The sequence below is a fragment of the Vicugna pacos genome, chromosome 3, assembly GCF_048564905.1.
Source record: "Vicugna pacos chromosome 3, VicPac4, whole genome shotgun sequence".
NCBI classification, from domain to species: Eukaryota; Metazoa; Chordata; class Mammalia; order Artiodactyla; family Camelidae; genus Vicugna; species Vicugna pacos.
This window is the reverse complement of record NC_132989.1, coordinates 48141872-48168420: the sequence shown is the minus strand read 5'-3', so window position 1 is coordinate 48168420 and position 26549 is coordinate 48141872. Positions and strand designations below refer to the sequence as shown.

The 26549-nt window shown below is 31.9% G+C and overlaps 1 long non-coding RNA gene across 1 annotated transcript in view; it reads right to left on the bottom strand.

Moving 5' to 3' along the window:
- Nucleotides 1–26549, bottom strand: part of LOC140695601 (uncharacterized) — a 107895-nt gene that overhangs the window by 63401 nt on the left and 17945 nt on the right. The window contains exons 2-3 of the long non-coding RNA XR_012071263.1: nt 22208–22326; nt 21810–21887 (exon numbers count right to left, since the gene is read on the bottom strand). This is a non-coding gene — a long non-coding RNA (uncharacterized lncRNA). The remainder of the gene's footprint in view (nt 1–21809; nt 21888–22207; nt 22327–26549) is intronic.

The following is a 26549-nucleotide window of genomic DNA, read 5'->3' as shown; positions in this document are numbered from 1 at the left end:
AGAAAACATGAAAAATGTTAAAAAAATGGAATATAAAATGACATGGGCCATTGTACATTTAATGAGTGTCATAAGAGAAATGTGGAGAAAACAATATATAGTGTGATAATGGCTGAAACAGTTGCAGAGTTGAAGAAAGACATGAATCTTTAGACAAGAGGACCTTCAACTAGGATGAAATGAAAGAACATAAGAGACAAAAAGCAAAACTGTAGGAAAAAAAAATCATAAAATTTTCTACAAAGGGAAAAGCAATGAGAATGATCCTAGACTTTCCCTCAGCAGCAATAAATTCCAGAAAATAGGGGATAATATCCTCAGAATACTGAGGGAGGAAAAGAAAAGCCAAGAGAATCTAGGTTTCTTTTTTATTTTAATATTTATCCAGGATTAAAACAGATTAAACATTCCCCATATCTTAAATTAGAGGAATCACATCTATTTACAAAAATAGGCCTATAGAAAATATATCTGTCTAAAATATCGCATTCCACTTGACATTATGAAGAAAAAGCTGTTTGCACTTAGGGGACAAATACATTTGAATTTCTAGCTGATGACTAGATTAAACAAACAAACAAACAAACAAATAAATAAACAAAAGGGAAGAAATGCATGTTTTTTCACTTACAGTGCTGTGATTGGCTATATAAAATTCGAGAACTTTTTTAATGTACTAGAACAAATTAGAGAGTTTAACCATTGTTTTGGATGTGCAATCAGCATACATAATAAAAAGTACACTTGTATACTAGTAGTAAGCTACTAGTAATAAGTAAGCAAAAAATTAATTTTAATATGTTTTTTGGTATTCACACTTAAAATAGAAAGTTCTTGGACTAAACTTAAAAGATGAGTAAGAGTTTTATGAAAAAATTTTAAAATTTTATTGAAAGGTCTTTTTCTCTCTGTAATCTTTATTATTTTTTCAAATGCAAACATATCACATGCCTATTGTAAAAGATCAAACAATTTAAATGATTGACTTTGTATTACAAATATGACTTCCACATCATGCGCCACTCTTGACCTTGTTAACTATTTGTATATGTTCTTTCATATTACAGAATGCATGAATGGTATATGTAACTTTTAAAGTATTATTCAAAAACCAATGCTATACTTAAGAAATGAAACATTAACAATACACTTCATTCCCTAGCAATGCAAGTTAAGTACTATTTTTTCATTAAAATTATTTTACATATTTACATTTCATTATTTTACATATTTAAAAATAATGAAAGAGCAATATTCCATGTTCAAGGCTAGGAGATAAAGCTATTCAAACAAAACTTTTTATTATATATATGTATGTACATATACATATATATGCTGTATGTATACATATATAATGTGTTTCTAATTAAAATTTTGATAGTTTTTTATATCTTGGCAAGATGATTATAAAAATCAAAATAAAAAATCATAGAGGCATGCATAGCTAATAAATTTATGAAGAAATAATATAGTAGGAAAAGAGAAATATTTAACCATAGAAATATACAAGATATTAAGCCATATTTTTCAGTCACAGAAACTATAGGTTGTGTATGGTGCAGGTAGATTATAGGAACAGAATTTAGAGAACCCTAAAAGAGTCCAGCATAATTAAAGAGACCTATTACATAACAGCAGTGGTCTGAAAAATATTTACTATTCAATTATTTCCTTAATCTTTTTTTCCAAATACAAACATAACCGATTAAAATTACACAATTGCTACCAATATGAAAAGAAATGATAGAAAACAAACTTTCTCTAAATTCTTAGTTCAAAAAATCAAATAATCACTATTTTAAATTAAAATATAGGATAAAATATTAATCACAAGTTGCTTAAATAAGATATAAAAGGCAAAACTATAAAAATTATATATGCTGATAAATGTTTAAAATCGATAAATAACTGATGCTGAGAAATTCCTAATTTGATAAATCAATTGATCAATTCAATATATACATTTCTTTAAATAAAAGGAAAATATAAAGATAGTTAACTGTAAGATATTGGATGAGAGATGATATTTGTTGAACATATTACTGACAAATAGTTTGCAGTTTTTAATAATATGGACATAAAACTAACTCCTACAAGTAAACTTTAAAAAAGAAAAAAAATGGAAAGAAATTGGGCAAAATATATAAACTTTAAATATATAAAAAATTTTTAAAGATGAAGTAATCTGAAAAGCAATAAAATTTATAAAAAGGTTTTTTATTTCATTTGTAAACATGGTAATGTGTCTTTAACTAACAAGAAAATATAATTAGACACATACCAAACTGACACTATTGTCACGTAAATGACATAACTTATTTAAATGTTTAGATATACAAAATAATTGGACACATACATATGTTATAAAGTGTAAAACTTATATCAAGAACAGTGAGGTGGTGTGATTTTACTCTCTTAAAGCTAATAATTCATCATGTCATAATTTTATGAATGCTAGTAGAAGATACAATACTCAGAGTCAGAGACAAAAGATATTATTACTCAGAGGCCCAGCAGGTAGCTTGAAATTTATATTCACCTTGGTTCCTCTAGACCGAAATTTCCCATGGAGATGAATACTATGTACCCAGTGAATCTCCCTCACAGCTAAGAAACCCAGATCTTAGGAAATGGTAAACCTACCCAACAGCAGAAGATACTATTTTTATTACTGGATAGCAGATAAATCTATTCTATGTCCTGGAAGGGTACTCTCTCTACTTTTTAAGGCTGTTAATTATAGAAACATCCTTGAAAAGATAGTATGAATAAAAGCATATACAAGATACACAGAAATGTTGTGGAAAATTGTTTCTCAACCACAAGACTAAGTATGACCAAATAAACTTGAAATTAGTGATGATATCTATAGAGTAAAAAAAAAAAGGCAAGCATATCATATTTCTAAAAGAGTTTCAAGAATAACACTAATACTGCATTTATTTAAGAAACAACTGGGGGAATTTTACTCCTAGAAAGGAAGGCATAGCTAATGCCAAAAGAAACAAATAGAGAAGAAGGTAAGTTAAAAAATGCAAACTATTAAAAGACATCAGTGAGCTACTCAAGCAATGAGAACTAGAAGACGTAAGATTTTTGACACAGTAGAACCATGGATCAAATTTTCTATTGCTGATTTTTCTCTGGAGGTATCCTCTGATTCTAGATACAGGCAGCAGGCTCAGAAGCTGTGCCTTGCCCATTAACAGTGCCACTACTGAGACAACAGCCAAGATTTTGGTGGTTTTGTAGGACTCTGGTGAATAACTTGGAAACATTTCCAGTCTCAAAGATAAAGCTAGTCTCCCCAAGACATTTTCCAAGTCCTGAAGCTGTATGGAACAGGAAGAATAGATACTTCGCACCCATTGCTATTGTTCTTGACCACATGACTTGCTTTGCTCTGTGGGATTTGGGTAGAAGTGACAGCGAGCCAGTTCTAAGTCTGTGCCTTAAGAAATTTTGGTCATTTCCATTATCTCTCTTGGAAGTTTTTGACATTGATCAAGATTAGAATATATTTGAGGTAGCCAATATCCCTAAGGGTGAAATGGATATATTTGGAGTATATCAAACTAGCCTAGCCAATTCCACAGCCAATATACACATCCACAAGCCCTAAAGGAATCCTGGTTAAGACATGCTGCTGAGATTTTTGTGGTGTGTGCAGTAGGTGACAACAGATGACTCACACAGAAACTAATACCTAGGAGAAAGTTCTTAACATAACAGCACCCTGAATATTTACCACTGGCTTTAGGGCAAGGTGTTGCACAGTGAGTAAACTGTTACAATTGTTGGAATCAGAGTGACCCACCATTACACAGTGGTAAAATACTTGCTAAATGTATGAACTACAATAATCTGAAAGACAAAAAACATACAGTTTATAATCCTGTGGAGCTGGGTGAGAGACTTAAAAAACATAATATTGGAAGAATGAGTTGTATGCTTCTACTGTAGACCACATACATGTACGTACAGAAAAGAATATACAAAAAAAACCTACTAAAATTCCTAAGAGAATTTATCAAGCAAACAGATTATATTGAGTTAAACTGCAGTATTTTGCATACTTATACAAAAGCAAAAACATAATGTAGATGAAATTTTTAAATGTTTCCATTTATAACATCAGTAATATCAAACATATAGAAAGGAATATATAAATTGTATAAAAAGATGTATAATGAAAACTAAAACTATTAAGAATTAAAGGAGACATAAATATTTCATGGAATACTATATAAATTATCCCCCAAATTGATCTATAGAGTAATCACAGCTCCAATAAAAACTCCAGCCAGTTTTGTCTTTTTGAGAGGAAAAGAAGACAAAACAAATTCTTAAATTTATATTGAACTTCAAAGACCAATAATGACCCCTTTTGAATATACAAGCAGAAATGATGAACAATGAAAAGAGTAAAAATGTAACTCATATAACCACATATTAGGTATAGAAACCAGAAATGGTAATGCATTGTGTTTTTAAATATATGTATAATTAACAAATAAAACAACAATAATATTTAAGGCACAAAGGAAAATAGATCTAAATACTATTATATCTCTTTTAAAATTGAATCTATTATTAAAATCTTTGCACAAAGAAAACTCCAGGCTGAAATCATTTTGGAAATGAATTCTTCCACACATACAAGAAAGAAATATCACCAGTCTCACATAAAGTTTTCCAAAGAAGAAAGAAAGAGGGAATATTTTCCAAATCTTCACATAAGCCCTCATATCCTTAATAATAACCAAAACAAGGACTTTATGAGATGATAAAAATCCCTTTATGAATATAAAAGTTCTAAAACCACAATAGCAAATCAAGCCAGGGAAATATGAAAAAATATATTACATCATGACTAAGTGGCATTTATTCCAGGAATATAAGACTGATGGAGAATCAATCAATATAATTAAACATATTAACCAGAGAAAGGAAAAAATATTACATGATTATCCCAATAAATGAAGGAAAACATTAAGTAAACTTCAGCATGCAATCATGCTGGAAAAAAAAAAAGAAAACCCCTTTTTGCACATTAGGAAGAAGTAGGAATTTCTTCGATATAATATATAGCATCTACCAAAAACCTACACAATGCTTGCCTTCACCTCTTCTACTTAATACCATACTGAAGGTTCAGGTTATGCATGAAAACATTTTTTAAAAAGTAATAAGTATAATAATGAACAAGGAAAATTACTTAACACTATTTGCTTATAAAATTCTTGTATACAAATAATGAATGAATAAAGGTGAATGGTTAAATGGTGGTTCATACAGGTTATTAAATACTAAGCAAAAAAAATCATTGATACACAACAATTATGTAGATAAAACTGGGAAATAATACTGAGTGAAAAAGCCAATTCTCAATAATATATGATATTATTCCTTAACACAGCACTTTAAAAAGACAAAAGTTTAGAGAGAACATATTAATTGTTGCCAGAGGTCAGTGCTAGGGGGAAGGTAGTGTTGGACTGAAGTGCCTATAATTATAAGGAAGCAACATGAGGGACCCTTAATGGTGATGGTACGTGCTGTCAGTACCTTAACTGTAGCACTAGATACACAAACCTACACAAGTCATAAAGTTGTAGAAAGCTGAATATGTACACACACTGGCACAAACAAATGACTACATATAAAATGGTAAACTATAAGTAAGATTTGTGGATTATGTAATATCAGTATTATGATTGTGATATTATCTACAGTTTTACAGTGTTACCATTGACGAGAAACTGGATAAAGTATACACAGTTTTTGCATTTTTTCTTACAACTACATATGAATTCATAATTATGTCAAAAATGTCACTACAAATGTTATGTGAAAGATTATAGGTATAGGATCTTCTACAGAATTTAAAGTTGAGAACTCATTCCTTAGGTTATGTAGAAATTTTATAATCTAGGAGTGCTTCCACATTTTAATTTAGCTGTTTCAAAAACCCACAGATTATTGACATAATATTATTCTACCAGCTTTTTTGTTCAAGTATTACTACTGTATTTTTTACCCCTTTGAAACTCATATTCTGTTAAAGTCTTCATTCCTTTCAACCATCACACACCTCATGTTTTAACTTCCTAGTAATATATAAATACTAATTACAATGACTTTTTCAAATACACTAAATTCCTTTATCAATGTATTCCCCACACTTATACTAAATTTATATTAAATAATCAGAAACTGTTTTGCCAATTTCAGAAAGCCTTTTACCCATATTTGTTATCATTTTACTTTACCTGAATTAATAAAAATTTTGTGATTGCTCACAGAGTGGATAAAAGACATTCAAATCTCTGTATCTCTACCATGAAGTCATGATTATTTAATTTAACTGTACATTAAAATGAGTTAAGAAAAGCCACTCAATTTCTTTGATCAGCTTTCTCTTTATTTCTCCAAAAATATAAAACCTCTCTTCCCTCGATCTCCAAACTTATACTTCCAATTTACTCTCATTAATTGACCTCACTTTCCTAATAATATAAAAGATATTGAACAGGAGCTACCTCATCTTTCTAAAGCACCTACAGACTGAGCTGCATTTGGCGTTCTCCTTTCCCCCTACCCATCTGATAAAATTGGGACAGTCCTTCCTCTTATCAAAGGCCAATCTTCACATTTGCGTTCTGCCTTCTTTCACTGACCACTCAGGAACATGAGGAAGGGTTGACCACTCAACCTCATTTTCTCCTGTTGATTCTCATAGCTCCACATTATTTCTTCTACTCTTCTGCCAAAGTATCTCAGGTTCTTTTGTTGTTTCCAAGACCTCTACCAGTACTTAATATGTTGGAGTGCTTCAAGGCTGAGCCTATATAATTTTCTTTTCAATATATATTCTTTCCTAAAGTGCTCTAAATCACCAATTATATGTCATGGGCTTCCAAACTTGTATCTGTAACTAAGTCTCAACTAACTGCCCATGTAGAATCTCCTCTTGAATTTAAAACTCAGTATGTCCAAAACTGATATCAGCATTCCTATTCTAGTATTTTAGCAAAGAGGACACCAGCTCCCTATTCATGGGAGTCATCCTATACATAAACATTACCAGGTCCAATCAAATCAATCTCCCTGATGGATTTAAAAATCATGGCATCAGCAAATCTTACTGATCCTAATTCCAAAAGATATGGAAAATATTATAATTTTGTCTCCAATATTACTAACCTATTTTAAGCTGTTGTCTATCTTGCCTGTACTGCTTAAAAGGCTCCAACCCATTTCCCTAATTTCATTATTCCTTACTTATATTACTGTACATTTCACCAGCTTCTCATTTTCCATTGGTTTGCCAGAGTGATCTTTCAAAAATATAACAAATATCACATCTCCTTTAAAGCCTTCCATTCCTAGGATCTGGGCTTTTAGGGGTTAATCTGATCTACCCAGGAAATTAGAAATCATTTAGTTTTTGCCTCTCAACTGCCATTTTTATACCTCTGTTTTCTCATTTACTTAACTCCAGACATACTAGCCTTCTTTTTATAAAAGAATATTCCTCAAAATTCCTATATATTTGGCATGCCAAATTCCTGGGAAAATCTTCATAAATTCTTAACAATTCAAGTTTTGGAATTTGAATCTCAGACCAACAGACTTCTCTTCAAAAAGTACTTCTCTGACTTTACTATATACAGTATCCTCAAATCAGCTACTACTATTGATCACATATTTTTTTCATTTATAGAAGTTAGAATTGACTGCTTTATTTGTTTCATTAATCACTTACTTGTTTAATTAATTTGTTTAATTAATTATTGAATATTTTGGTGCATTATAATGTGAGCTTTAAGATCATGGACATCATTTTTCATATTCATTTCACTTCCACGTAATTAGAATAAGACTGAAGCACTTAATATATACTTTGAATACATATTAACATCAATAACATGCTCCCCTACAGTTATTGCCAGTGGCTTTTCCTCAGTTTTTAGAAAGATCTAAAGACTGTCCCTATATATCCTCCTGGGTCCTTTGAATTAACCACTGACATAAAAGAGTGATATTTTAAAACACAATTCTGAATAAGGCAACTCTTTGCTTAAGTGTCTCCATTGGCTTCCTACTGTTCTTAGGATAAAGACCAAGTCTGTAATCATCATGATAAAATTTTGAATGGATTGGATTTTGCCTTTCTTCTTAGTCTTCCTTTGGTATCCTTTCCATTACATTCAAATAAAAACCAGCTGAATTTTGACTTTCTTTTTTTTCAAAGTTTCCTAAATGAATTAGCCTTATAATCTTTACTTTTATTCTAAGAGAAGTGGTAAAAATTAAATATAATGAGAATTAACAAATAAGATGAAAAATTAAAATGAGTGCAGCCTTAATAGTACTTAATGCATTTACTTTGTAAATTGAACATGCTTTTAAAATATTCTCACTACTTCAAGTCAAGGGATTTAAAATGTGCTAACATGTGCACAGGCAGCATTCTTTTCATTAGTAACTTTTGGAAACACAGCTGTCCAGCAGGATATTATTTCAATAATTTTTGACTAAAGAAAGAGTTGTAAAGTAACTTTTCTTAAAATTTGACCTACTCAATCTACACATATTTTTTTCCTTGAATAGACCATAGTTCTATAACATATTATAAAATTATTCATTACTGATAAAATCAAAACAGCATTTCAGTATTATGCTAAAGATATCTGTCATCCATGAATTGATTTTATATATTGTAATTTAAAGTCTTTGTAGCTAATTTAACCCAGAGATTACCTTATTTTAATTGTGCAATAAAACATACAAAATTTATTTTAAATATTAGATTTATATTTTAGTGTTGTCATATGAATCAGCTAATAATGGGCAATGGTTTCAGTGAAGAGATTCCAGGTTATGTTACAAAACTTAATGTGGCATAATTGTCATGCAGCATATTGCTGATTTTCCTCTTGGATCTGAATAAGCAAAATATGTTGCATCTTCTGAGGCCAACATTATCAAGAAAGCATTTTAATGAAGAAAACAACATCTTAAAGAACAACTTTTAATATGTAATACAAGCCTTATTTTATAGACTCATAGTGGATGAAGATGTAAAAAGTATTTTTTGGAATTCAAATAGAAAGTAAAAAATTGCTGGAATGCTGTTTGCAAATGAGTCTAATTAGCTACAGCTACAAAAGATAAACAGCCAGGTGAGAGTGAATCAATAGGGCAACAAAGTTTTAGCAGGTGAGTCATCTCTGAGGGAAATACTGCAACAAAGGAGGAGGGAATATTCATAGACTCATGACACTTCAATATCAAAATGAGATACACTCAGGACCTGGATCACACAGGTTCTCACTAAATATTAGGTCACATTCTCTCATCCTTTACACTTAAAAATTCTTGGAAAAGATATTTTTTGCATTTGTTGTTTTGTTTTTTAAAAGACAAATGATGAATGAAGTAAAGGGGAAAAAAATGAATGTACACCAATGCCAGATTTGCATCCAAATACACCGGAAATTGATAACTTCAAAGTTTCAAGTATTTTTTTCTCTAAAAATATCTTAAATTTTTATATGGGAATATTATATTTTTTCAAACAAGATATTAACAGTAATATGATAGATATTTTTAAGTAACACTGTAATAGGGAAGAACAAATCTGATTCCATATTAGATCTATTCCTTTAGCTCAAATCCTGTGTTCTGTTTCCAGTGCTTAGTCATGCTGGTTCTGCACCTTTGTAATACACAGGATAGCCCATTCTTAAGGCTCTGAACTTTAAGGGTATAACACTATTCCATTCATATTGAGATAAAAAGTTGTAGAACAGAAAATAACTTGTGTCTTGTTGGAGATTGACAGGCACATCATGGACTAACCTATGTGGACAGCTGCAAGAACAAAGGATTCTCAAACCAAGACATTTGCAACAACCAACCACACCCCTTACCCCTTTTTAGTATAATAGAAGCCTGAATTCTGACTTGGGCAAGATGGTTCTCCAGGACATTAGTTTGCCATCTTCTCAGTCTGCTGGATTTCTGAATAAAGTCATTATTCTTTGCCCCAACACCTCATCTCCCGATTTATTGGCCTGTCATGTGGTGAGCAGAATGAGTTTGGACCTGGTAACAACATCCATGCATTAAGTTTGATTCTTAGCCAATTCCATGTATTAATTTATTTAATTGTTATAACATTGTTACGTTATCTCCATTTACCAAAGACAATACTGAAGCACAGTAATTTGCTTAAGGTCACATAGATAGTAAGTGATTGAGCCAAGTCACACTAGGTACTCTACAAATGCAGAAGTCACATTCATGGGGTATTGTTACGAGCCTTGTGTGAAGTGAAATCATTTCACTTCTCTTAAAAGCCCTTAGGAATCTTTCTGTTTCTTAATCTGAGTCTAGAAACACTGTTCTAAAATAAAGTAGCTCTACAATCCCATTATTATCTTTTAAAAGAACTATTTTAGCCTGAAATTCTAAGCCAAATTGTTTCAAAGAGATGTGTGTGCTTGTTGAATGCTTATCACATTGGTACTGCAAGTATTCTTTGCAAAGCACTATAAAATTTCTCAACCCTATTCTCAAGTCCCATAGTGAAGGTTATGAAATCCTAGGAAATAGGAGGGCCACAGAGACTTTCACTTGCATTAGCATCCTTGTTCTTCAAAATGTTAGTGTTGCTTCATCTTTACCTATTAGCAATTGAATCTTGATATTACTTTGAAAAAATTGTGAAATTACTTTCTCCAACAAGTAAAATCAAGTAAACTCAGTAGAGGTTTTAAGTGCTGTGTCCTTTCAGGCTCTGTTCCATTATTAGTCTCAGAATTCTGTCTAGTTCTGACATAAGGAATTCAGTCCATCACTGCATGGTTCTGTTTTATTATACCAAGTTAAATGATCGTAAATAGCCTAACTTGCTTAGTCATGGCTCTTCTGTCTAATAAATAGCTACTGAGAAATGTGCAAAGTACAAAGCGTTCTCCTTAGGAAAAGGCGGTAGCTAATTAACTTAGCTCTGAGAAAGATTATAATTATCCACTTATCTAGAAGCCATTCTGCTGGTGGTAACCATTGCTTTTAAAATTTTAGAATCTGCAGAGCATTTCTGAAATTAAAGTCACTATTAAAAATTAGTATTATGCCAAGAAGTGATAGTAAGCAGATTAGGTGCCTAATGCAGTTTAGAACTATTATCACTGAGATATATAGCCTCATTTGTAGATATTTCAGTGAAATTCTAAATTAGCCAATAAAGCAGGGATAGTTAATAATATAATAGATATATGAAGCCTAGTAGATTTTACTGGACATCTATATTAACTATGAGACTCAAATCAGGAGATAGTTATAATAAACCAGATAAAACTAGCCCTATTTTTTTTCTCTTTCCTCCCTTCCTTCCTTCCTCCTCCTTCCTTCTTCCTCCTTTCTTTCTTCCTCCTTCTCTTTCTTCCTTCCCTTCCTTTTCTTCCTCATCTTTCTTTCTTCCTCTTCTTTCTTTCTTCCCCTTCTTTCTTTCTTTCTTTTTTCTTTTCTTTCTTTCTTTTTTCTTTTCTTTCTTCCTTTCTTTCTTTCTTTCTTTCTTTCTTTCTTTCTTTCTTTCCTTCCTTCCTTCCTTCCTTCCTTCCTTCCTTCTTTCTTTTTCTTTCTATACTTGAAATATAGTGACTAGCAGCTGCCTGGATCTTCTGGAAAGGAAAATACAAGAAATGGGATCTTTTCTTTCATTCTTTGTGTCTGACAATTTCAGTAATATGCTTTTATCTTGGAAAACCTAATCAAAAGCAGGACTGGGAGACTCAGGAAGCATCAAAATGAAAGCAAAATATTTTGTCCTTAGAAAGCAGTTTTGGGTAAAATGTAAGTCCACTGCATAAATTGAGAGGCTCCTTTGTATTCTGTTTTCTTAAACAGCCTCATCACTAACTTAATCAGAGATTCTGATGAAGTTTCTCTGTTTGCTAAACATGCCCTCCATTTTTCTTATCACAATGAAATCCCATAAAATAATAAGTGGTTTATAGGGATGCAAGGTCCCCTCCAGTTACTGCCAGTTTTTCTTCTCAACTTTAAGAATACAAAGATCTGAAGACATGTTTTATTTCAAGAATTTCAAGCCTGCCTAATTAAAAACAGTTTAGGAGTTAAAAATGGGTATGACTTCAACACATTACAGCATAGTATCAAAGAAGCTCAGGGGAAAATCTCTAAGGCCATTCTTGCAACTCTCTTCAAGGAAGGAAGAGCCTAAATCCAAATACACATGAATATTTTCTTTGACTTCTTATTCTCATTTTCCTAAGGTTATAGAAGGAAGTCTATGTCTTGACATGCTTAAGAACAAAACAAACTTATTTCTCACAGAAGGGTGTAAAATTACATCATACAAAGTATTTTCAAAAGGCTTTTGACACCTTTTAAAATAATTGTTAAAAATATATTTATGTTAAAAACATGCTTTGATGGAGCAGGAATAAAATATTACTATAATCCCCATGATTAAGCTGTGACCTATTGTATATTGTCAATTAAATGTATCCAGCATTAGACAGAAAATACAAATGACATTTGGGCCCTGAAAGAGAATTATCTATCTTTCTCAACCATCACACACTTCGCTTTTTTCTAAGAACAAAGAGTGTACGCTAAGAAAACAGATAAATACTATTTTTGGTACTAACTACTGGCATATATTCGAAATAGTTGGTTTATAGATTCAGGCTACTCATTAATGGACCATTTCTCAAACTCTTGGCATCTGCAGACCATTGAGTAGACATTTGGAACACACATGGACCATAAAATTTAGTTAAATTAAGAAAGAGAAATATGTTGCAGTTGAATGCAAAACATGAAATCGTTAATAATAATAGTTCTATATCGGTAACAGAAATGATACTGTTTGTATCTTACACTAATGCATCCAGCTCTAATATAATGATAAGAGCTACAGTTATAGGAAAGTTTGCAAACCAGATAGTTTCCTGTCTTACAAAACCCTAAATCATAATTACATGTCTTATGTCTTATCTGAAATGGATACACATATTCACTGTCTCTTTCAAATAATTATATATGTTGGTATTAAATGTGGAAATGAATATTATGGAGAGATTTATTTTTCTGGGAAACATCCAGTGCTTCATCAGAGAGTCTGATGTCAAAAGACTGTCCTAAGTTCCTGGTTTGCTTGACTCGGATCAATAGTGGGTGTCTTTCATAAAAATGAAGAACAAAAAAAAATGAGAAAAAGGTCTTGTTCTCTGTGACAAAATTCACTGTGGATTGCAATTTATATGCAAACCAATTTATTTACGAATTATTATAAATAGGTACTTTTATTTATTTAAATAGGTATGTATTAAGAGGTCATTAAAAGGCCTTCTTTCCTCCTACCTCCCTGGCTGTTCTGGTTGAATCAGACTTCTGGCATCTTCTTTACTCACAATCTGTTTATGTGTGATCATATCTAGTCCCATGGCTTGAAATACTATTTGCTGTCTAGTGCCAAATTTAGATCTCTAGTTCCAGTGTCATTCTTCAGCTGTATTCTCACATGCATGACTGCATGTTCTTTCATGCCCACTAGGTATCCCAAACTTAGCATTTCCAGTACAAAACTACTGAACCTTTCCTTAACTGTATTTTTAGTTCCATCTCAAGATACTGTAAAAGGATACACCTGATTACTCTGGAAAAAGTTTTATAGGCATCTTTACCTCTTATCTTTCTCTCATAGCCCCTAACTAACACATTAGTAAAGCCTATGAGCTCTACTATCAGAATATATTTTAAGTCCTTCCACCTTTTTTCTCCTTTATTGCTCCAACCTATGTCAAGTTTGTATCTTCTCCATCTGGATTATTTCATACCCTCCTAACTGTTTCACTACTTTCATTCTTCTCTTCCTATAATCTTTTATGTATGAACAGTCACAGAGAATGCTTTAAAAATATCAGCAAGAACTTGTTGCTCCATACTCTCAACCATTCAATGGTTTCACACTGCACTTAGCTTAAATAACTGTCCTTAAAAAAACTCTACATGATCTGTACCACCCTCTCCCATTCCCTGCTCTCTGAGACCTAAACCGCCATGCTCCTTCTCACTCCAGTCATTTTGGCTGACAGTTTGATTTTTGCTTTTCTTGCCAAGGTCTTGCTCTCGCTGCTCCTACTGACTGAGACATTCTTCTTTGTTGTCGTCTCACTTAAGTGTCAGTTTTCTCAAATTTTCCCTTAACAGAGAAGCCCACAGAAATAAAACAGCACCACTTCTTAGTATTTACCCCTATATCCTGCTTCATTTTTCTTCAAAACATATATTGCTACCTGACATTTCATTTTATATTGATGTTTATTTGATACTGTACGTTTTTCTTTTCAGAATGCAAGTTCTATTAAGCTGACGATATTTTTTTCTATTTTCTTACAACTGTTCTTTGTACCTAGACCAATGTCTGGCACATACCTGGCACCCAATAAAAACCTATTAGATAAAAAATAAATAAAGGGGTTAAGTAGGAAAATGGCAATGAAAGCACATTTGCTTTGAAACCATTACTCTGTAATATGGAGAATGTTTTGGCAGGGTAAGACTGTCTACCAGAACAGAGTTAAGAAAGTGCTGCATTACCTTAGGCAGGAGAATTTCATAGCTTGAACCATGAAGAAGGAAATAGAGCTGAAGAAAAACAGAGACATGAAACTGTTTAAGAGGTAAATTACAGAGCACAGTGATAAATTAGATACTGGAATATGGAAGAAGAAACATATGGAACACCATTTAGATTTTTCACTATCACAGTAACAAATAGTAGTTCTTGTTACCGTTAGAAGGAATAAAGGAAAAGGGTGGTGGCAATGGGGGTGGGGTGTGGTATGGGTTCATTTTGAGGTATGCTGATTTTGTTACCTGAAAATGCAAGAGGCTATTGGGTATACAGTCCTGGAGCAGAAAATTATGTCTGGGCAGGACTCTTTAAGCATTTGTATATCAGTAACAACTGAGGCTTTGAACTTAGATGAAATACTTTAGAGACACTATGTAGAATAAACAGGAAGATAATTTAAGACAAATGTTGATGAACTAAAAATGTAACAGCTGAATAGAGAATGATGCATTTCCCAATGAAAAAGCAAGGACATAACAAAAGATAAAAATAGAAAATCAGGATTATGGTATATCATGGAAGCAAAATTTTAAGGAAGTAATTTTCAAAACATATGTAATGATTAGCACTGGTGAAAAACAGTGAAACCTTTGTTTTGAGGAATGACATATTAGTTGATGATTCCTCCAAAAAGAGACAAAATTGATAGATTAAAGTTAAAAAAATTAAAATCTAATAATATAACAAGAAATTATGAGGTGAAAAGATTTCCGGAGGAAAGCAAATAAAAATTGCTTAAAGAGGTAAAAAAATGTCTATCTTCAAATGCTTATTGAGAACTTAAGATACTTATTAGACAATCCCTGATGGGTTTAGAGGAATACCTTTTACTGGTTTCCCTATCAAAAATTATTTCAGAGTCAATACTGTGCCTGAACCCAAATTGGACTAGTAGAGAAGTAAGTTACAGGTGAGGAAATGAGGAGAGTAAATATCACCATTTTTGGAGAAGTTTAGTAATGAATTAGCAAATACTTGATTGATAGGGTAATAACTATCAGAGGATATGGGGTAGTGGGGTTTACTTTTCTAAGGCCAAAACACTGAGAATATTGAAAAGTCCTACCTTTATGCTTAAACACTTCTTCAACACTCATAAAATTCTATCATTTTTTTTATCCTCTTCTAAGTTACTGCCTAGGTGATAAAATGAGAAATCTCCTCTTTATAATGCACATAATTTCATTAACAAGGAGAACAATTCTCCTTCAAATATAGATATACACATAGATATTTGCATACATGTGTGTATATATATATATGATGTGTAGATATGCTTTGTGTGCACACACATGTGTAAATACACTGTGTACTGCAGTGATATCAATCACCGAAAAAAAGCAAATAGGTGATAGGTTCATATAATAGTAAATGACATTTTTTCCATCATTTGCCATTGATTTAATAACATTGTCAAGATTGCATTTATATAAAGAATATTTTCTAACAGCTACTTCTGTTTCTTTCTGAGTGTATTATTTGCAACTGATTTCAAATTAGTTTTATATACTTTTTGCAAAAAAATATTTTTTTACCTTCTTTCCCTCAAAAGAATAAAAATGTACATAAAGCCTCTGTAACTGTATTCTCTTCCTCATATTTAATAACTAATCAATCACTTGTACAATAAAAAGCAGCATGATCACATATGTAACATCAATAATATAATTTGGAATAATATTATAAACATATATAATATATAATAATGCCTGAAAAAATAGAACATGTCAATCAATATAGTCGAAAACATTATTTGATGTTTGTTGTGTAAATATCAACTGTATTCCAGTGAAGTTGCTTGTATTTAATTTAAAATGATGAAAATCTCAAGTGGTTTTATGTTACTCTTTGAGATGCATTTTTAAGACAAAGAAACTGTTCAGTAATATCCACTTTTAAAATATTCAACCTTAAACATTTTACTTTCAAAAGGATGTTTATCTTTGATGGCTGCTTCTGTGAAATTAGAGTTTTCCCAACACATGGTCTGCACATTCTATATGTGCATTCAGTTCCTACATACACCACTCTGAATGCATTTTTCATATTACTCTGTTTATCCCAACAACTTTAAATAAACCATTTTTGAGCCATTGATTCATATCTTAGAGCAGTAGCAATAAAATGTGATATATGACTAATTATTAAATACAAACAATAAAAAGCAAATCTTGTGCAACACTCTGACCAAAATCACTGAGCCTTGTTCAATGAACGATAACAGACGAACCCAACAATATGATTCTGTAGTTCATGGGAAATCCTTAAGAAAGTAGAGATTGTTAAGAATTTAACAAGATTGAATGAAATCTGAATGGAAAATATATTTCACGTATCAAATTTGGGAAACACAGATAAAGAAAACTGTTTCTTCCCACTTCTACCTTTTGCCATCACAAAGAGAAGCAGCTCGATCTGCAGAAAACCGTGACAGACCTCAGAGAATTGCAGTGGTCCATTTACCACACTTAACAACACTGCACTAATGACTCCTTCCTTTTCACTCTTCACCTATTAAGACGTGCAATAAACATATCTGTTAGAGTTTTACATTAGTGTGGCTTCAAATACATCTTTTATGTGCAGTAATGATTTTCTAATGAATGTGTATACCTCAATGTCTTCCAAGTATTGATTAGTATAAGCAGGCTAATTTTAATTCCTAGCAATTTCCATTTGTCAACAAGATCTTTATCAGTTTCCTACTGTATGCCTAGCCTCATTAAGGAAAAAAATATTTGAACCAGAAGTATAAAATTGTGTTGTCTTTCTTAGATGGATAGAGGAAAAAGGTAATGGTTAAATTCGTAATATTTGATTTATATAATGGTTAAATATTATATTTAACATAGAATTCCTATTCATTTAAAATAACATTTTAATAAAAATATAAAAACATTAAAATAATTAAAAAAATAAAATACCAGTAATTTGATTCTAACACTACTGCTAGACTTATTTTCTGAAGGGGTGAAATTGATATAAATTTGTTTCAGCCCCTAATCATATGTATTTGACTCAGTACAATATATTCAATACAATTCACATTCAATACAATTTTGCTGGCTCTAATCAAATAACTATATCTTTCTTTCTATACCACTTTAGCCTTATGTAATTTTATAAATACCAATTTTAAAAAGTCTAATTCTGTGCTTTTGCATGAAAATTTTCCTTTCTCCTTCATATTTGTTATTTTTAATATCTACATAACATTCCCTTTAGCTGATACATCATAACCTTTAAACACCTTCTTAGACATAAGATCTTCACTTTTATGATTTTATGATTTTATAAACTAAAGTTTTAACAAACTTTGCTGAGTGTATTGGATTCTATTTTTGGATAATTATTTCCTTAAATAAAATTTCCCAAAGTGGGGTTACCCAATCAGAGATTGTGATTACATATTTTGATTTGGGGCCATGCACCATATTGTTTTCAGAGGATCTTCCACTCTATGATACCAAGTCTACTGATCTATAAAGACTTGGAAAAGTTATTTTCCTTTAACGAAGTTGTCTTAGGATAATAACCACAAACTAAATCCTGTGTAATATTTAAATTGCTGTTAAAATGTATTCCTCATTTCCTACTACCTAAAATCTATCCAAGGTCTTTTTTTTCCCTCCTCTCTGCACATTGCTATAAATTAATAAGTTCCATTGATACCTTGGTGATACAGGAATACCCATACACTTGCCATTCTGAGATGTTAAATAAAACATGTCTGAGTATAAAATTCCTCTAAAAATGAAATTTGGAGTCAATTATGAAACTTACAAATCCTCCTACTTAAGTTCCCTGAAGAATAGTGTAAGTATCATTACTCTGAAGAAGAGATGAACATACATAAATACACTGACATTTTGAATATCAATAACAGTACCTGAAAAACAAGTAACTCATCTTTTGAAGTGGTATTCTCATGTGATTTTTTGAAAGCTGATACTTCACATTCTGAAAGTCATGAACTAATAGTGAATGTCATAAAAATATTAAATAAGAATCCCTTGCTGATTTTTATTCATAGGAAAAAAAATGTTTTTAAAGAGATTGTCCTCTCTTTTTTGCAGGGGTGGAGGGGTGGTTTGAGGAGAACATCCAGATGACTGGACTATGTCAGGCTATCTAGAAAAGTAAAGTATTTAAAAAATACATATGAACACTTTGTTAAGTGAAAGGCCACACATATTTGGAACTAACGAGTAATACGAATGGTAAATATTAAATGGCAGATGGTCCAACACTGACCTAACTTACAGGGAAATTCCAAACTAGATTTATTTAATTCTGCTATGGAACAGGATTGAGGAAACGTTTCTCTTACATCCTACTGCCATATGGAATGTCCAAAACCACCTGTTCACATTCAGATGAACCTAGTGGCTCATACTGCTAAATGGCAAGTGACCCAGAGGCTGGGAATAGATGAGGATCCAGAATTAGTAATATTCTGTAACTTCTGTCCTTGGTCATGTCAATGATGGATTCTCTACTCTTTCCTTTCATTCTGGATCTCCCCTATGCAATCAGTACCCTTTCTCTCCCATTATACCACAGATCTAAAATTATCTTTGGATGGAGAAAAACTTGCTCTCCAAGTACACAATAGAATATTCCAGTTTATCACTTAGGCCAAAGCTTTCTCTAAGTACTTATTTGTGGATTCTGGTGAGAGAAAGGATGAAAGGAGCTTAAAGTTCCAATGAAATGCTGGATGATCTGAAGAAAAATATACAGGAAACATACAGGTTAATACTTCCAGACTTAACCCTGCTATCTGCATTACTGCTTACAAGAAAGCTCCAAATCCTACTTCCCCTTTGTAATGGAGTTTGAAGCTCCAAGTAATGTGAATCATATTTACATAAAGGATAGGCAAGAGGTGAATCTAGTTTTCATTATTTCTTTTATTTTTCCATGTAAGTGGAATCCAGGTCATCAAGTATTCACATTATTAATAGGACAGACACAGTTACTAATTCTCAGGCTGACATCTGTATATGCCATTATTGTTTATTATCCAAGAAAATCTCAGAGTGATTTAACATCCATGTTTAAACAAATATCTGAAATTCCTCCAATTTGAAACACTCTTTTTGAATACTAGATATAAAACTTGGATTTTTAGCTATGGTATACTCATGACTGAAATAAGCTTGAAACTTTTCTGCTTCTAATTTTATTGAAAGTAATCCTTCTTTCATGGAAAACATATAGCCTCTCCCAAGTTTGACATACACAAAATCTCAGGCTTGCTTGCAAAATAAATTTCACACATTCTATACTTCATTATTTTAAGGAAAACATATGTCTCTTCAGCTGGATCTTTTGGAAGTTTACGAATGGATTCTTAGGCTCTGTAGTGATATAATTAGATTGGTTTTATTTATGATGTTATTTATAGCTTTATAATCCATTACATAATGTATTGAGTTTCTAAAACATTGCCGTGACTAGGAATCCAGGTGCTCTTAACAAGAGGTACGAGTAAAGTGTGGGGGGGGAATTAAGCACCAATTTCAAGGCTCATTAAAAACCCTTTGAATTAAACATTCACATTGTTTTTTATCTGTTTCATAAGCATGCAGCTAATAAAAATTATTAAGTAATACATTTTACATATGCAAAACAAACACAAGTGTACCAGCAATTAAATCCTACCTCATTATCTTCTTGATGCTTTGCTTTCACAGGTCTTCTCGTGTCCACATGTGACAGAAGGCACTATCTTACTACAGAAGGCACTTACCTTCTCATAACTGTCATAGTATCTTGTGATTTTAATCTGCTTGGTTTTTATTTTAACTGATTGTTACCTTCTAACAAAATGGACTCCTTCAGGACCAGAACCCTGTCTCCCTTGTCTGTGTCTCCCCAAAACTGATAACTCACAAATCATTTATAACTTCCATAAACTTTTGAAAAGTCTCATTTATTTTTTATATATACTTATTTCTCCCCAAATAGCTTCCATTAGGATATACATTTTAAATAATATATTTTTGGAATTAGCAAAGGTAAGCATTGTGCCTTGAGCCCTAATTTTTCATCAAGTATTTGTTGAAAAAGATAATGCATTTGATTGTGTTAACTTTTTGCTTCTTTTAGTCCAAATATATTTTCATGTTATAAATAATTGATCAATGTAAAATGAAATCAATATGCAAATTGAGTCTGTCATAAACTAAATTTGAAATATAATGCAGAATAAAAATCAATTATTGATAATATTTATTTTACCTCATATGAAAAACATCAGAATTAGTTGTCCACACTTTATATAATGCCTCAAGTATAGTTTTAGTTTTAAATACCTTTGCATATCTATTTAATATCTATGCAATCTTAGATTTAATAGTTAATTTAATTGTTAATGCATTAACCAAATTCTATATAGCAAGTACTATGTTAAATATATCATTAAGGACACATTTCTTCTTAAGTAATTAAAATAGTCTGTATTAAATATTAAACATAAAAATCTGCCTTTTTTACACCTAATTTTTTTTTATGAATCACAAGGACAAATAAGAGAAATTGTATGTGCAATTTGTATAGTACAAAGGCCTCTGTTTATCAAATGGCTTCCTGTACTTCACTATTAATAATTGCATATCTCTTAAGAGGCAAAACACATGATAATTTGAAATTATTTTTATCTACATGCCATTAATAATATCTGATCAACAAGATAAATAATTCTTATAATTGAGAGAACTTATTTAAAATAGGTAAAATAGGAACTCAAATAATATTTTCATGTATCACTTGTGCATTCAGAATTTTAAAAGAAAAATATTTTCAGTAGAAATTTATCTTTACTTTTTATAACTTACTATGTTCCATCTAATTGCCTATATTTGAATCTAAGCCTTACCATTTACTAGAGGTAGAACTTTTGGGAAATGTTTAACCTTTCTAAGCCCTAGGCTCTTTATTTGTATAATTACATCATATGGTTCTTTGGAGAATTAAGGAAGTTTTTATATGTATAAATTGTCTGACAAATTGTAAAAGCTCTATAAATATTTTTATCATATGAACTTAATCTTAATAGTAAAATGATTTCTCTTATAATTCCCTGCTCAAAACATATTCAAATAAATATCTTCTCAAGAACACTTACTCTTTCCTCCTTTGGGGGCACCCAGCTTTTTATGATAGAAAGAATCCTCTGTCCTTGGAGAAGTCCTTCAAGTGGTACCTGAGTGTCAGTCAAATGGCAGTTATCACACATCTATTATAGTTAATGCCTTTCAAGATATTACCCTCTCACAAGCCCAAGGACTATAATTATTTGGAACTAGATTTTTACTTTAATATTGGTGTGCTTTAACCTCTTTGAAAGCAGGAGGTCAAGGAATATTTAAATTATAGTCTATGTTTCCTTCTTACTCAGAAAGTTCAAAAAATTTTAAATGAATATTTCAATTATACAGGTCTTCTTAGACTTTAAAAATAATAGAAAAAATGTCATGTGGGTCACTTTTTACTCAATCATAACTTTATCATCTGTCAACTCACCAAAGCCTTTCTGAAGTGCTGGCACAGAAGGCTGGATGAGCACTCAGGGCTCTCACTTTTCTCTTTGGTTATGGCTCTTTGAGTACCTCATCCTTTCTGTGTCTTCTAACAGCAGAACACTGGGAAATACCGTTTGCATAAATGTCAGCAAAGTTAAATTGACTCCCCACAAGTAATCCTATATAAAAGCTCTGTTACATTTTATTTCCAAAACTACTTCAAGATCTTTACTAACTTATCAATGTCACCAAAAAAAGCATAGGGGGATTACTTTTTTTGAGTGAAGCACTGTTTTTAAAAAATCAGTTATAAAAGTCACAGTCTCTACCAAGTTTAAGATTTGCTAAATAGTTTGAAAATTCAATATGAAATCATGCCTTGCATTACAACATAGAAAGCAATGTAAACTACCATCAGTTTAAAATAAGATAGTTTCACTTGACCAAAGGACAGACTATGAGACAAACAAATAGAATTACACACAGTGTGCACAATAGGAGTTGCATTGTCCAATGAAATAAAACTCATTTTATGTTCACAAGGCAGGAGACAGGAAAAAGGGGTTGCTTGTTAGATATTGATTTTTGCAGACTCACACATCTGCATAATGATCTTAGTCATCAGCATTACCTAACACAAAAGACATGGAGATGGCTATGCTGTTTAGATTGCCAGAGGAAGTACAAAAGTACAAAAGAAGCTGACACCCATCTTCACCTTTCCTATATGTATACAATAAAGCAGGATGAGCTCAAAGCACTTTCAGCAAAGTATTGAGCCCCGAGCCACTTCTCAAATATAACGCCTAGTAAAATATTTTAAAATATTATTAGCAGTAATTTGTCCAACCCTTTTATTTAAAATTTCTGTCTAGTTACTCCATCTTTGACTCTATTTCTGAGATATCTCTGATAGCTTAGTTTTAGATACATCACCCAAAAAACACATAATTGTTAGGTGTCTGCTATGAATTGGAACAAGTGGCAAAGAAATGAACACAAAAATCAGATACCAGCTTTTGCAGGACTTGGAAAGCTGTGCAGGAAAACACAGCTACAATCAAAAAAACAGAGATAAAAAAAAAGAAAAAAGACACTAATGAACTCATCTACAAAATAGAAACAGACTCACAGACATAGTAAACAATGTTATGGTAACCGGGGAAAAGGGGTGGAAAGGGATAAATCTGGGAGTTTGAAATTTGCAAAGGTTACCCATAAAAAACAAATTTCTTCTATATAGCACAGGGAACTATATTCAATATCTTGTAATAACCTTTAATGAAAAAGAATATGAAAACAAATGTATGTGGGTAGATAGATAGATATGCATGACTGAAACATTATGCTGTATACCAGAAATTGACACATTAACTGACTAGATGTCAATTTAAAAAAAATCAAGAAGTATACTTATTTTAACTTTGTTTTGTTAAAAAGCCTCACCCTGAGAAAAGGTTTATGCTAATTTGTACACCAATACCAGAGTATGAGAATACCTGTCAAGTTGTGATCTTTTCTTCATTAATCCATTTCTTTAACAAATAGTTATTGTATCCTCATAACATGCCAGGCACAACTGCAGCTAATAGAGTATCACAGTGAACCAGCCAGGAATAGCTGCTTCCATACCAGAAGCTTATATTCTAACAAATAATTAGTGAAGCTTGTCCTACAGTATTTGATTTTATGATAGCCTTCTGGCCTAAAGAAAAAAATAGATTGGATTTTGAAAAAAAAAAGTCCTCTGAGCTTTGCCATGGTGTTCAAATAGATACTATATCCTGGTGAGAACTGAAAATACACAAGATTTATTTAGGAATTAGGAATCTATTTAATTACTGGAAGCCACTATAATTATCTCACACATTTTATTTTTGCAAAACATCAAGAGGTCAGTGAGAAAATTATACCCTGCTTTAGGGCCACAATTTGGCTTGTAGCAACAGAATGCAATTCTAGATCATTGTACCCTTAAATATTCTCTAATGATGATTCCATTTGCTTCTTTCTCTTCACATTACACAGGATGATTTTGTGTTATTTTAATCATTTCCCTGTATTTCACAATAATTTCATATTCTATAAAAATCTTGTGGAAATAAATGTAACCAACTAGTTTCAAGGTTTTATACTCTTATTAAATAGCAGTCCATGCCCATGGTTATATACATTTACAAAAAAAAAAGGAGTAAATAAAGTATTTTTCCACCACAGACCCACAGCCATCCTAGGGGCAGCCATCATTGTATATCTTGTGTATACTTAAATATGCAAGACACATGCCACCTATATGTAAGGTACATGTAATTTATCAACTAAACTGAGGCCCTTGTGAGAGTAAAAGGGTGTGCAAGTTTTAGTTATGCTAGGACAATAGGTGAAAATCAGAAATACACTGGGCAAACTAAATTATGTGGTCACCCTAACTATACATCGTATGTATTTATGTAAATATATTTTAATCAGATATGTATGGCAAGGTGGTGCATGCTCTTCACCTTCCTTTTTTCACATAACAATATATTTTGGGTATATTTCCAGATGATTATACATAAAATTACTCATCCTTTATAATGTCTACACAGGTACATCATTAATTCCCCTGCTGACATTCAGATTATTTCCATTCTTTTACTATATATTGCAAACAATATTTTATCAAACATCCTTATGTGTAGGTCATTTGCTTATATATATATCTGTATGATAAGTTGTTAATTAGAATTGTTGAATTAAAAGCTATCTATTTTGTAAATATTGGTGGACATTGCCAAACTATCATCTCAAAAAGCTCTATCAGCAATATATGAGTTTGCCTACTTGGCTGCCAAGGCAATGGCTTATCACAATTTGTTATATATATATTAAATTTAACATTTGAAAAATGATATCTGGTTAACTTTAATTTTTATGCAACTTTCATTTGAGCCATTTTAATTTCTTCTTGCCCATTTTTTTCTATACAAGTTTTTACCTTTTCCTTATTGACTTGAAGGCAATATTAGACATTTTGCATTAATGTGAATTCTCATCCATTCAGACATATGAATGAGATAATTGATACCAAGATATCAAATGCATTCTGCATTCTTAATTTGGCAATGTTGATTTTTCATCCCAAGAAATTTCAGTCCTCTAGAAGATTTGGGTCCTGAAGTCACCTAAGGACTCAGGCATCAAGGACAAAATAAATCCTTAATGGGGCTTTTCTTAAACAAGATGCTCTATGATGAACAGCTAGACATCTTCATGCCTTCACTCATGTGCATATTAAGTATTTATTTAGTAGGAAATTTGTGGCACTGTGCCAGGTGGTATAAGTAAAATTAGGAGAAAATGACCCTTAGGTGGTTACTAGTTAGCTGTTAGTAGGTTATGCTTTGGAAATAGATAATCTTAAAATCTCAATAGGTTGAATCAACAAAGGTTTATTTCTTGCTCATGTTACATGAAAGCTGTAGCAGCTGCAAGTCAGGTATGCCCCCACCTCAGTAGTCTTCTACGGGTCTTTTTCATTCTAGCAATCAGGTAACAGTCTATATTGATAGCAGAAGGGAAAAGGGAGAGATGCCAAGCCATATTATCACCCTTATTTAAAGATTCTTCTCAGTTGTGTTATACTCATTACTTCTGCACACATCTTACTGTATGTGCTATATTGCAAGTGACATTGTTACAGACAGAAGTCAATGGGGTGAGGGAATATACTCCTTTTATAAGGGGGTACTGCATATCACATGGCAAGTGCACCAAATGATTGGAAAGAATACTGTAATATTCCATAGGCAATGCTTTTGGCCACAAATGTTTACCTCCCTCCCTGCTATAGGTAAAATGTCCTTATCTACTTCCTTAGGAGACACTATAAAGTCCTATCAAATCACAGTGTAAGGCTCAAAGTCCAAGATCCTGATATAGACTCTGTATTTGTTCCAGATGTGAATATTCCTGATTCACAGATCGAAGTTTGAGAAAGCCAGGTTAACAGCATGCACACATGCACATGCACACACACACACACACTCCTACAGCACCTACACACTATACAGCAGTGGAATAGGGACCAATTAATCACAGAAAAAAATCCCCTTCAGATAGCAGAACTCAAGACACAAAACAGTTGTTGTTCCACAATACCAGATTTGGGGGAGAGGGAATATTCTTTGATTAAGTCACCTTTCTTACTCCCTGAAGGTAGCCTCAAAGCTTATTGTCCTCCATGGCCCTTAGTTCTGGCCCCTGGGAAGTACTTCCTTCTCCATGATTCTCTTGAGCCATATCTGAAGACAGCATTGAAGAATATGCTCACTTCAGCCTTCCTCCGGCTTGTAGACTATTAG